The sequence below is a fragment of the Mustela nigripes genome, chromosome 5, assembly GCF_022355385.1.
Source record: "Mustela nigripes isolate SB6536 chromosome 5, MUSNIG.SB6536, whole genome shotgun sequence".
Lineage (NCBI taxonomy): Eukaryota > Metazoa > Chordata > Mammalia > Carnivora > Mustelidae > Mustela > Mustela nigripes.
The window spans coordinates 35,390,290-35,403,428 of NC_081561.1; positions in this window are offsets into that span (position 1 = coordinate 35,390,290).

Sequence of the window (13,139 nt, forward strand, 5' to 3'; positions counted from 1 at the left end):
CTTAAGGAGCCCGCTCGCGGCTCGCCCCGCCCCTGCCCCGCCCCTCCCCGCCCTGGCCGCACAGCCATTGGTGCAGGAGACGTCGTGGGCGGGACTCTGAAGGTTTGACCAATCCACTCTCTTTAACGTGTGAGCGCTCCTTGAACGTGTCATTGCGCCAGCTTCGTGTTCCTTTTCAGGCGTGGGACTCCGGGGTCTCCCTTTTTGCTTTGCCCTGCTGAACTCCCACTCCAAGTACCCATCTCAGTGACTCGTAAACATAAGTCCCTTTTGCAACATGACCCAGTACATGCATAAAAAAATTTGAAACAGAAGGGTGACAAAACAGCATTTGCTATTGCTATCAGAGTAGCACTTGATATACTTAACCCTATATTCATTTTTAAAATATTGGTTGTAATCCACAAAATAAAATGACTCACAGCTTTAAAACCCCTGGGCTAAAAATGTGTTTCAACACTGCACACAACACTTGACCTGAATAGTTGCTGTAGTATTAGAGCTAACGAAATAAATTTAATAAATGCTTGAAGCACTCCCATCATTGCACGGTGGCTCTGTGGCTGAACACAATATTTCAGTGCTGTAAGTCAGCTAGGAATGCCCCTTCTTTGATTAGGATCTCTGAATTATCTAAACAAATCTCAGTTCACTCACCTATCAAAGTAGTTATCTAATATGTTGTGCTGGGGAATGAAAAAAGGAAAACCGTTAACTAAACCTGCTCCATACAGGTTGAATAGGTTAACTCACATGGGATTAACTGTAACTCTTACTGTAACATCTCTGGAGAAATAGGATTACAGTGCTACTAAAGCACCCAGAAAATAGATAAAAGCATAAATAAATGTGTCTCATATTTAATATCATTATCTAATCCTTAATATGAAATGGATAGTATTAATGACCTTTAGAGAGGGATTTTGTTGAATTAGATTTCTAATCTAGTCTAGTTTAATCCAATCTAATCTTTTTTTTTATTTTTTTATTTATTTTTTTATTTTATTTTATTTTATTTTTTTTTAAGATTTTATTTATTTACTTGAGAGAGAGACAGTGAGAGAGAGCATGAACGAGGAGAAGGTCAGAGAGAGAAGCAGACTCCCCATGGAGCTGGGAGCCCGATGCGGGACTCGATCCCGGGACTCCAGGATCATGACCTGAGCCGAAGGCAGTCGTCCAACCAACTGAGCCACCCAGGCGTCCCAATCCAATCTAATCTAATCCTAATATTCTGTTGAGGATTTTTGCATCTAGGTCCATGAGAAAGAGGTCTGTAGTTTTACAAAGTCTTTGGTTTTGGTACGGGGTTAATTAGTTAGGAAGTTTTCCTTTATCATCTATTTTCTGGAGGAGATTGTAGAAAATTTGTATATTTTCACCCCCTTCCTCCTCCTCTTCCTCCTCCTCCCCCTCTTCCTTCTCCTTCTTCTCTTTGGTTTACCCTATTCTTTTATTGATTGGATAGTATTTCACAGTATTCCTAAACATAGATGTATTAATTTTAGCTACTTTTATTGTGAAATATATTATACATACAGAAAGTACATAGAACAAAGATATAACTTAATAAATAACTATGCAGTAAGGGGAACCTGGTTGGCTCAGTTGGGGGAGAGTGCGACTCAATCTTGGGGTCATAAGTTTGAGCCCCACATTGGGTTGGGGTTACTAAAATAAATAAAATTTAAAGAAATCATTATCATGAAGTGAATCCTGTGTAACCATGACCCAGGTAAAAAAAAAAATAGAACTTTGCAAACACCCCTGCTACCACTTCTTTAACCAGTCCTTTCTTGGATGGAATTTTATGTATCTAAATTTTTCTATTTTAAACTATGCTAAAATATGGTATATTTTCTTCTTTAAATGTTTTGTAGAAAACACCAGTGAATATATCTGAGCCTGCTGCTCTCTGTTTTGTAAAGTTAAGCGTTGATTTAATTTCTTTTTGTCTTTCCTATTCAACTGATTTCTTCTTATGAGTTTGGGCAGATGGTGCCTTTCAAGGAATTGATCCATTTCATCTAAATTGTCAAATTTGTGGACATAGAGTTGTTCATAATGCTCCTTCATTATTTTTTTAAAGTCCATGGGATATGTAGTGATGTCCCCTTTTTCATTTTTGATATTAGTAATTTATGTCTTGTCTCTTTTTTTCTTTGTTGGCCTGGCTAGAAGTTTATGGTTTTATTGCTCTTTTCAAAGAAACTGCTTTTGATTTGATCCATTTTCTCTACTGATTTCCTGTATTCAATTTTATTCAATCGATATCTACCCTATTTTTTTTTTTTAGGATTTTATTATTTATATATGAGAGAGAGAAAGCAGGAGCGGGGTGGGAGGTGCAGTGGGCAGAGGGAGAAGGAGAAGCAGAGCCTGACTCAGGGTTAGATCCCAGAATCCTGGGATCATGACCTGAGCAGAAGGAAGATGCTTAACCAACTGAGCCACCCAGGTGGTCCTGATATCTACTCTAATTTTTATATTTCTTTTCTTCTGCTTATTGTGTATTTAATGTGCTCCTCTCTTCTTCCAGTTTCCTAAGATGGAAACTCAGATGATCGATTTTAGATTTTTCTTCTTTTTTAATATATGCATTCAAGGCTATAAATTTCCCTCTAAGCACTTTGGGTCTGTGGCTTGTCTTTTCACTCTTTTTTTTTTCCTTCCTTCCTATTTTTTTTTTTTTTTAAATTTTATTTATTTATTTGAGAAAGAGACGGGGAGAGGACACACAGCAAGGGAAGTGGCAGAGAGAGAAACAGGCTCCCCACTGAACAAGGAACCCAACAGGGGGCTTGATCCCAAGACCCTGGGATCATGACTTGAGCCAAAGGCAGAAGGCAACTGAGCAAAGCAGGCACCCCTTTTCTTTTCACTTTCTTAACAATGTCTTTCACAGAGCAGAAGTTTTAAATTTTCAGTATTGTTCTATTTTATTTGTTCATTGGTTTTTGTTTTTTGTTTTGTTTGTTTTTTTAATAATCTCTACATGCGATGTGGGGCTTGAACTTCTGATTCCTAGATGAAGAGTCGCATGCTCTATGGATTGAGCCAGCCAGGCACCCCCAGAATTGTTCTACTTTCTGAAGGACTTCCTTCCCTTTATCCTGCCACATAAAGGTGAATTCTACCAAATATGAGGAAGACAGAAGCAGAAGGAATACTTCCTAACTCATTGTATGAGATCAAAATTACCCTAACACCAGGAGTGAACCCTAAGGTAAACTGTGGACTTGAGTGGTAGTGGTATGTCCATGTGGGTTCATCGTAGTAACAAATGTACCAGTATGCTGCTGGCAGATGTTGATGATGAGGAAGTATGTATATTGGGTGTTGGGGGAGAGGGGAAAATCTGTGGACTTACAGATCAGCTTTGCTATGAACCTAATACTGCTTTATGAAAATAGTCCATTTTTGAAAAGAGGAATTTTGTGTCAAGTTTTTCATTTTAGTTTTGTTTTTAATTTGATAAGCTAATTTTTGCCCCTTGGGCACTTGACCAATAAATAATAACATTCCAATATTCTCTTTTCTCACTTGGTGAGAGGTGCTGAGGAAAGACGGATCTAAAATGGTAATTACAGGTACTTTTCTGTATTTTAAATTATTCCTAAATTAGAGCAAAATGAATCCCCTGTCCCCACAAAATCTGTGCTACTAAGCCCTTTGCGATGGAGGTGGGGAGTGAAACCTTTTACTCTATATCCCAACTAGGACCTGGAAGAACATTCTCTAAGCAAGCAGAAAATGAGGATGATTGTGGGGATTTCAGGTGGGGTTAGCTGTCTACTTTTCCCCTCCAGGCACGGATAAAGATAAAAGGCGGAATTCAAGTGCGAGTTTGACCTGAGGACCCCAGGAGCTGGCTCGTTCTTTCTTTAGACTGAAGGTTCCACTCGCTCACACCTTGACCTCCGGGAGGGGTCTGGGGCAGAGAGGGGAACTTCTCCCGCTCGGGAGACCCAAGCTAAACCTGCCCCAGTCCGCAGCTCTATTTTCCTCTCCACCCTCTCAGCCTCAGAAAGCGAGCTCGCACCTTTCTCCGCGGCCCGCGGTGGCGGGCGGTCGCCGGAGCTCCTGGGTCGGAAGCCGGGAAGGCGCTCCGTGGCCCGCTCTCTCTTTGGCGCCCCTTCCGGGCAGTGCGACGCTTGGAGGCCACCGCCCAGGTCCCCAACCTGCGGTGGCTCCTTGACTGCCCTATCGCGGGGTTACGGTGAGCCCCGCCTGCATAGGCTGCGGGGATGGGCTTAGAGGCCTAATCCGTTCCTCTGAGGAAGTCTCAGGGTCCCCTCTCCACCCGGCAGGGAACCACCATCTCTCAAGAAGGCAGCGGAACAGCAGCTCCCTTGGCTCTCGAAGGAGCTGGATGAGCAAATTCAACTTGAGTTTAGGCACAGACCAAAGTGTGAATTCAGTGGGAACCCTAATTTTGGAAAATAGACCCTGTAGGGTTTAACTTTCAGCTGAGTGAGGGAGAGTAGCATTATCTTATGTAGGACACTTAAACCAGCCAGGGTCGTCTTCTCATTGAATTCTTAGAAAACTCTGGTGAAGTGGTGTGGGTGGCCCATTTCACAGAGGAAGAAACTGAGGTCAAGGAGCCACTGTGCTTGGGAACCCGAGTGGATGTGATGCCAAAGCCAGTCATATCCTGCTGCACTAGTTGCCCCTAAGGACCCATGTGTTGTTTTGTAGTCTTTTACCCTTAAATTTTATAAAACAGGCACTTCCCCATGTTGTTAAACATGCATTTCTTAATTATATACTGCATGTTCTCTGTTTATAATTTGTCTTTTTATTTCACATTTGGGAGGGCAAGGCATAGGGGAGGTTTTTTTTTTTTTTTTTTTTCATCAAAAGCTTTAATTCTAATTCAGCAAAAAGCTATCATTGTTTGTTTACGGTGACAGAATTCGATCCCATGATCTGGTTCTCTGTACCCTCAAATTGTATGAACATTGATCTATATATTCTAACAGCACTGCCTTTTAAAAGATGCAAAACTTGGGGGATGCCCCCTGAAGTTCCTTTTTAATGGAAATATTTATAACATGAAAACAAGTTTATTGGGGGTGCCTGGGTGGCCCAGTCATTAAGCATCTGCCTTTGGCTCAGGTCGGGATCCCAGGGTCCTGGGATGGAGCCCTGCCTGTGCACCCCGCCCCCATGCTACTCAGCAGGAGGTCTACTTCTCTCACTCCCACTCCCCCGTTTGTGTTCCTTCCCTGGCTGTCTCCCTCTGTCAAATAAATAAATAAATAAATAAAATCTTTTAAAAAAGGAAAAAAAGAAAACAATTTTTATATGTGCAGATAGTAACAGCTGATATTTATTATTCAGTGTTTTCCACTTCCTTAGCACAATTAAGGGCTTTATATACATTAATTCATTTAAACACAAGGTACTATTCTAGGATCTAGGAACTATTCTAGGATCAGGGTACTATTATTATCATCCCGGTTGTACAGATGAAAAATGAGGACCTGAGAGGTTAGACATCTTGCCCAAGGTCACACACAGCTAGTTAGTAGTGGTGGAGGAGGGAGTGTAGAAAGAGATTTTTAAAAGGGGTGTGTGTGAGTAAAGCAGTTTCCTGAATTCAGAGCAACTAGTTATTGTTGATAGCAGAATGTTGTAGACAGTCGAAACGTGCTGGTAATCATGGTGTATAATGCTAATTGAATTAGGAAAATACTATGAGCCAGAAATTGTCCTGAGCTCCTCGCATGCATTAAATTAATTTAATCTCTTGAGCAATCCTACAAGTCCTACTATTTTTATAGGTTCCCATTTCCAAATGAGGAAATTGAAGAACAAAGAAGTTAGATAAGCAGCTCAGAATCAGAAATCCAGTGAGTGGCAACGCCGGAGCTGAAATCCCCAGCTCTCTATCCCTTCCGTAAACATTTGTGCCAGGTGCAGTACTACGTGCTAGAACCAGCTGGGGAAAGAAGACGGTCCCCGTTCTCCATGAATTCCCGCCTATCTGAGCAATCAAAGGCAGATAGAACCGTTCTTTCCAACCCTGTGCCTTCGGAGGTCCCAAACAAGCTGTGAGCCTTGTCTGTGTCACGCTGCTTTACGCGGAAGGTGCTGCGCTCCTCTGGCGCCTGTGGGCAGAGGGGAAACCAGCAGTTCGAAAGCAGCCCCAGCCGTCTGGAGCACGGTCTCTGGCCGCTCGCGCGAGTCCTCGCCTCCAGCATCGGGCCCCCCAGGGCCGTCCCTCTCGGCTGGAGAGCGCGCTGAGCTGCCCTCCGGGACGCCTCCCGGCACAGCCTGACCCGAGGCAGCAGCGCGCCCTCGGCGAATCCTGGCCACTTGGGCACGCCGGGATCTCGCCTGCAGCCCTGGACTGCGGACTGGGCTGCTCGAGAGCACCACCCTAGCCTACAGCACCCGAACGCGCCGGGCCGCACCCAGGGCTTCTCGGTTTCCCGCGGGTTGTGGCTTACAGCTTTCTCCTGGACCTGACCGCGGCCTCGCTCCTCCTTGGGAGGAGAGGAAGGATTTACCCGTAAGGCCCAGGACGCGTCGATCTGCGCATTTCTCCCGACGGGTTTCCAGAGAAGCACCTGCAACGCCGGTGGTGTTTGACCTACCCCCAGAGCAGGCATCAAGAGATCTTTGGTGAGTGCTTGGATGGGGTCCCCCCTACCAGGCCTCCTTATGCGCGCTCCCTCTCCTCCGGCCGCCTCTGGTACTATCGCTCAGCCAGCTCCCGCCAAAGCACTCCGTGCCCCCAGCTCGCAGGGCGCCCCGCCCAGGCACCAAATTCCACACTTCTAGTAATGGACCGAGCTCCTCCTGCAAGTACGAATTCTGGACCCCAAGGACAGGGGCAGGATCTCCATCTTCCGACCGCTTTAGAAGGAAAAGGTTTAATCCATTATCCTCTGCAGAATTAGGCAACTCCTCCTCCATGAGCCGCCTGAGAATGGGAGGGACAGCTGCAGGCCCGGGGCGGCGGGGCGAATCGGAGTGCAAGGGCAGGATGGGGAAACGTCAAGGCACCGGCCTGGGTGGGGAGCGCAGTTTGCCTTTCCGCATGGGCTCGGGAGCTTTCTCGAGACCGAGTTCCTACCACTCTGTATGGAGAAATCGCAATCCTCCGGGTCCTGAAGATTTAGCGAGGTTAGATGGAAGGGGAGAAATCGGTGCCACCCTCTGCATCCCATGTACCTGCCTAACCTCATAGGGTTCCCACCACATGCCCAACTTAGCCCCACAAAAAGCAGGGCAGCAGGCTCACTCTGGTTCCACTTATGATGGAAGAGGGATTTGCGACATGCCAGATTGTGGGTGGCCCTGTGAACTACTGAAAGTCCAGTTGTTTTTTTTTCCTCAGAGGCAAAGAAGCTGATGGAATCCATGAGGATCGTGTATATTAGCTGCTGGTGAGAACTCTAAGATGCCAGGCTTTTCCTTAATCTGATTGCTCACCTCAACACAAAGTGAGGGTGAGTGGGTCTTGTGGGTGCACCGGTGTGGGCACCAAGAGGCCTAGAATCAATTTGAAGTTCTCTCGTAGAATTTGTCTGTCCTACTTTGGTGGTGGTTATAGGGGGGATAATTTGCCCTCTACTCTTTCTCAGTTCTTGGCTGAGACCCCTGTAATAAAAGACTAACAAGAGAAAGCTATCCAGGGAAAAATAAGAAACACTACCCACCCTTTTAGGATTGGGGCTTAAATACAGTTTTAATGGGGAAAGAGAAGGAATGTAAGCTTCCTAGGGGCTAGTAAGTCATTTTTAGGGAAGATGAATGGGCACTTCCAAGAATAGATGGGAGGAATGATAATTTGTGACAAAGTTTGTCTGGGTGTCATGTCCATCTTTATCAGTCTTACGAGTTGAGGAGCCTCGTGAAGATGGGATTTATGCCAGTTGAGTTCCTTTTGGAGCATCTACCTTTAGGCAGAAAAGGGGAGTTCAGAGAAAGCCTCTTCCTGCATTTGCTGTTTTTCAGGCATCTACATCACAAAATATATCAAAGCAGCTTACTTGGGGATGGCATGTCCTGAGCTCCTACAGTCATTTTGGGGTGTCATTCTGTTACCTTTCATTTGTTATTGATAGAAACTTGTTTTAAAGATCACAAATGGGAGAGGAGTGCTTGGGTGGCTCAGTGGTTAAGCATCTTCACGTCTTCACTTCTGCCTTCTGCTTTTGGTTCCGGTCATGATCCCAGAGTCCTGGGATCCAGCCCCACAGGGGTTCCCTGCTCAGAGAGGAGAGTCTGCTTTTTTCCCTGCAGCTCCCCTGCTTGTGCACGCTCCTGCGTGCTGTCAAATAAATAAATAATTTTTTAAAAAAAGATCACAAATGGTTCTGTTAAGAAAAATACAATTTCACTTCTTTTTTTGCCAGCATATTTAGCGCAGATATTTTGGACTGCAGTTCTTTATGAAACATATAATGAGTGATTTTAGAAATCACCACTGCAGTGTAATTTAGAACACTTCCATTACTCCCAAAAGGAATCTTTCTGCCCATCTGCAGTCACTCCAAGCTCTATCCATAGGCAAACTTTCCATCTCTAAAGATTTTATATAAAAAGAATCACATAATATTTATGTGTCTGGCTTCTTTCATTTACTGTAATGTTTTCAGGGTTCGTCCCTGCTATGGCATGCAACAGTATTTTCTCCCTTTAAATTGCCAACTAGTGTTTCATTATATGGATATAGTACATTTTGTTTATACATTAACCAACTAATGGACATTTGGGTTGTTGTCATTTGGATGTCATGAAAAAATGCTATGAACATTTGCTTACAATATTTTGTTTTCATTCTCTTGGGTAGATATCCAGCAATGGTCATGAATAGGCAAACGTTCTCAGAGTGGCTTTTGACATTTCCACCAGAAGTGTATGAGTGTTCTAGTTTCTCCACATCCTCAATACTTATAATTGTCTTTGTTTTTTAAAATATTTTATTTATTTGAGACAGATAGACATAGTAAGAGAGAGCAAGAGTGGGGAGGAGGGGGAGAAGCAGGCTCCCTGCCAAGCAAGGAGCTAGAGGACATGTGGCTCCATCCCAGGACCCTGGGATCATGACCTGAGTGTAAGGCAGAGGTTACTGACTGAGCCAACCAGATGCCACTATAATTGTCTTTTTGATTATAGATCTTTTGGGTGCTGTAGTGCTATTTTGTGCTTTTGATTTGCTTTTCCTTAACAACTAATGATATAGAGGATCTTTTTATCTGCTTGTTGATAAAATGGTGAAATATCTATTAATATTTCTCTAATATGGTGAAAGATCTATTAATATTATTTATCCATTTCCATTTCTTTTATCTAGTTCTAATTGCTGTCTTTTTTTTTTTTTTAAGATTTTATTTATTTGACAGAGAGAGACACAGCTAGAGAGGGAACAGAAACAGGGGGAGTGGGAATGGGAGAAGCAGGCTTCCTGCAGAGCAGGAAGCTGGATGTGGGGCTCCATCACAGGACCCAGGGAGCATGACCTGAGCAGAAGGCAGACGCTGAAGGACTGAGCCACCCAGGAGCCCCTAACTGGTTGTCTTAATGAGTTGTAAGTTCTATCTATCTATATATAGATATATCTTATCTCCTTTTTCTCCCATTGTGTGGCTTGTTTCTTCACTTTGTTGAAGGTATCTTTTAAAGGACCAAGTTTAATTTTGATTAACTCCAACTTGACACCTTTTTATCACTTTTGCTTTTGGTATTATGTCTTAAAAAATCTTTGTCTAGGGGTGCCTGGCTGCTTTGGTTGATGGAGCATGTGACTCTTGATCTCAGGATTGTGAGTTTGAGCCCCATGTTGGGCATAGAGATTACTTAAAAAAATCTTTGCCAAAATGAATGTCATGAAAGTTTACTTTTTTTTAAAAAAGATTTTATTTATTTATTTGACAGGCAGAGATCACAAGTAGGCAGAGAGGCAGGCAGAGAGAGAGAGGAGGAAGAGGGCTCCCTGCCAAGCAGAAAGCCCAATGCAAGGCTCAATCCCAGGACCCTAGGATCACAACCTGAGCCAAAGGCAGAGGCTTTAACCCACTGAGCCACCCAGGCACCTCTGAAAGTTTACTTTTATGGTTCCTAAGTTTTTATAGTTTTAGCTCTTATATTCAAGTCTGCAGTCATTTTCCAAATTATTAATTTTTGTGTATGTTTTAAGGGTCTAAATTCATATTTTGTGTTTTCTAATCCATGCATGAAATACTTTCATTTACTTAGATATTTAATTTTTTTTTTTTTAAGTTTTATTTGACAGAGAGAGAAAGTACAAGCAGGGGGAGCTGCAGAGGGAGAGGGAGAAGCAGGCTTTCCACAGAGCAGGGAGCCCAACATGGGGCTCTATCCTGAGCCAAAGGCAGACACAATCAACTGAGCTACCCAAGCACTCCTAGATATTGAATTTCTTTAAGTAAAGTTTTGCAGTTTTCAGTCCTGTACTTACTAAATTTATTTCTAAATGCTCTTTAATGCTCTTATGACTGAATTTTCTTAATTTCATTTTAGGTTGTTTGTTGCTAGTATACAGAAACATAACTGACTTTTGTGCATATTGATCTTGCATCTGTAACCTTACTAAACTCATTTTTTATAGTTGTGTGTGTGTGTGTGTGTATTCCTTAGGATTTTCTACATACAAAATCTTGGTGAGTAAAGACAGTCTTACTTCTTTTGTGGTATGCATGCCTTTTATTTATTTTTGTTGCCTGATTACACTGGCTAGAACCTCCAATACAATGTTAAATAAAAGTGAGAGCAGCCATTGTTACCTTGTTCTTGCTCTTTGGGGGAAACAGTTCAGTCTTTCACCATTATGTATGATCTATGATGCTAACTGTGGTTTTTTTTTTTTTTTTGATAATGGCTTTTATTAGACGAAGGAAGTTCCTTTCTATTCCTAGTAGTGTTCTTATCATGACTGGATGTTAGATTTTGTCGAATACATTTTCTGCATCTGTTGAAATGATCATGTGTTCTTTATCCTATTAACATTGTATATTATATTACTTGACTTTTGAAAAAGTTTTTATTTATTTAAGTAATCTCTATTTCCAGTGTGGGGCCTGAACTTAAGACCCTGAGATCAGGAGCTTCATGCCTCTCTGAGTCAACCAGTTGTCCCTACATTAACTGACTTTTGAGTGTTAATCTAACCTTGCATTTGTGGGATAAATCTCACTTGCTCATGGTGTATAATTTTTTAATGTTGCTGGATTTATTTTATTTGCTTGTTTCCTGTTGAAGATGTTTGTATCAATATTCATGAAATATATTGGTCTGTAGTTTTCTTGTGAAGGTTTGTGTTTTTTTTAGTTTTTATAATTAAAAAAATATTTTTATAAACATATAATGTATTATTAGCCCAGGGGTACAGGTCTATGAATCATCAGGCTTACACAATTCACAGCACTCACCATAGCACATACCTTCCCCAATGTCTTCCCCAATGTAGGGAGAGGGTGGTTGGGTACCACCCTCTCCCTACCTACCCCCCCAACCCTCAGTTTGTTTTGTGAGATTAAGAGTCACTTATGGTTTGTCTCCCTCCTGATCCCATCTGTTTCATTTATTCCTTTCCTACCCCAAACCCTCCAAGTTGCCTCTCAACTTCTTCATATTGGGGAGATCATATGATAGTTGTCTTTCTCCGATTGACTTATTTCGCTAAGCATAATACCCTCTAGTTCCATCCACGTTGTCGCAAATGGCAAGATTTCATTTCTTTTGATGGCTGCATAGTACTCCATTGTGTATATATACCACATCTTCTTTATCCATTCGTCTGTTGATGGACATCTAGGTTCTTTCCATAGTTTTGCTATTGTGGACATTGATGCTATAAACATTCGGGTGCATGTGCCCCTTCGGATCACTACATTTGAATCTTTAAGGTAAATACCCAGTAGTGAGATTGCTGGGTCATAGGGTAGCTCTATTTTCAACTTTTTGAGGAATCTCCATGCTGTTTCCAGAGTGGTTACACCAGCTTGTAAGGTCAGGGATAGCATCTTCAATTTCTGATTTTAATAATTTATTTTTGTTGGTTTTTAAAAAAATTTTTTTTCCTTTCAAATTTTTATTTGAATTTATTTTTAATTCTAATTAACATACAGAGGAATAGGTTTCAGGGGGAGAATTCAGTGATTCATCACTTATATTCAACACCTAGTTCTCATCACATGTGCTCATACAGTGTTCTTTAACTTACTCATGCTGTAGTAGACTTAGGAGTCAAGTTGTTGATTCACAAGATGTGAGTGTGTTCATAAAATAAGCAGGCATGTGGGTTCCACGAAGAAACTGCTAATGTCTCAAAGAATTGCAATCAGTGTCCCCACATTTGGCCTTTTTAGATGAAAGGGGTCACCTCCTGCCATCATTTGCTTCTGAAGGATTGCTAAGAATTCCTCGTTTGAGGTCTCCAGCTGATCCAATCTTCCAGTGATCTGAGGGTGGTAACTATCTTTAAACTGAGAGACAGTCGATTCAAGGCTCAACACTGGAGTTTTACTGCTGTGGTAGTTGTTAATCGTATGTGGTAAGGTCTTTGGATCTCTGATGTCTCTTTTAGAAGATTTAAATTGAGAAGTGGCTGTTTTAGAGGATGTTGTTGAAATGCTATTTGACACGTATTGAGTATCTCAGTGTGTACTTGTAATATTTAATTATGTTAGCCTAAATATGATAGACACTGAGATTAGGGGCAGTCTTTCCAGACATATAGGAAAGCCTGGTTATCAGTTTATAGGGAAAAAAATCAGTGACCTCCTGAGGGAGTTGTCCTTATCATTAACAATTTATACCAAAGAAATTTAGAATTTTCGGTAAGTTTGACTAGCTTAGGTTAGAAGGTTCTTTTTATTCTTTCTGTTGTAGTGTTGAAGAGTGAAGGTGGGATGGATAGGGAGATCATGAGGAAAATGTAATATCTTACAAAGCCCTTTCATAATAGTTCTGGTGTCTCTATTGCTGGAGAGAGAGCTCAGGATTTCCTAGGCAGGAAACACAAAGTCAAGCATCTTCATATACCCGCCCCCAGCTACTTTATTTTGGAAAAGCTTTGATATGTCCTAAAAATAGACACACATGTAATGACTAAACATGAAATCCTAGTGCTGGTGGAAGCATGATAAAAACTACTTGGA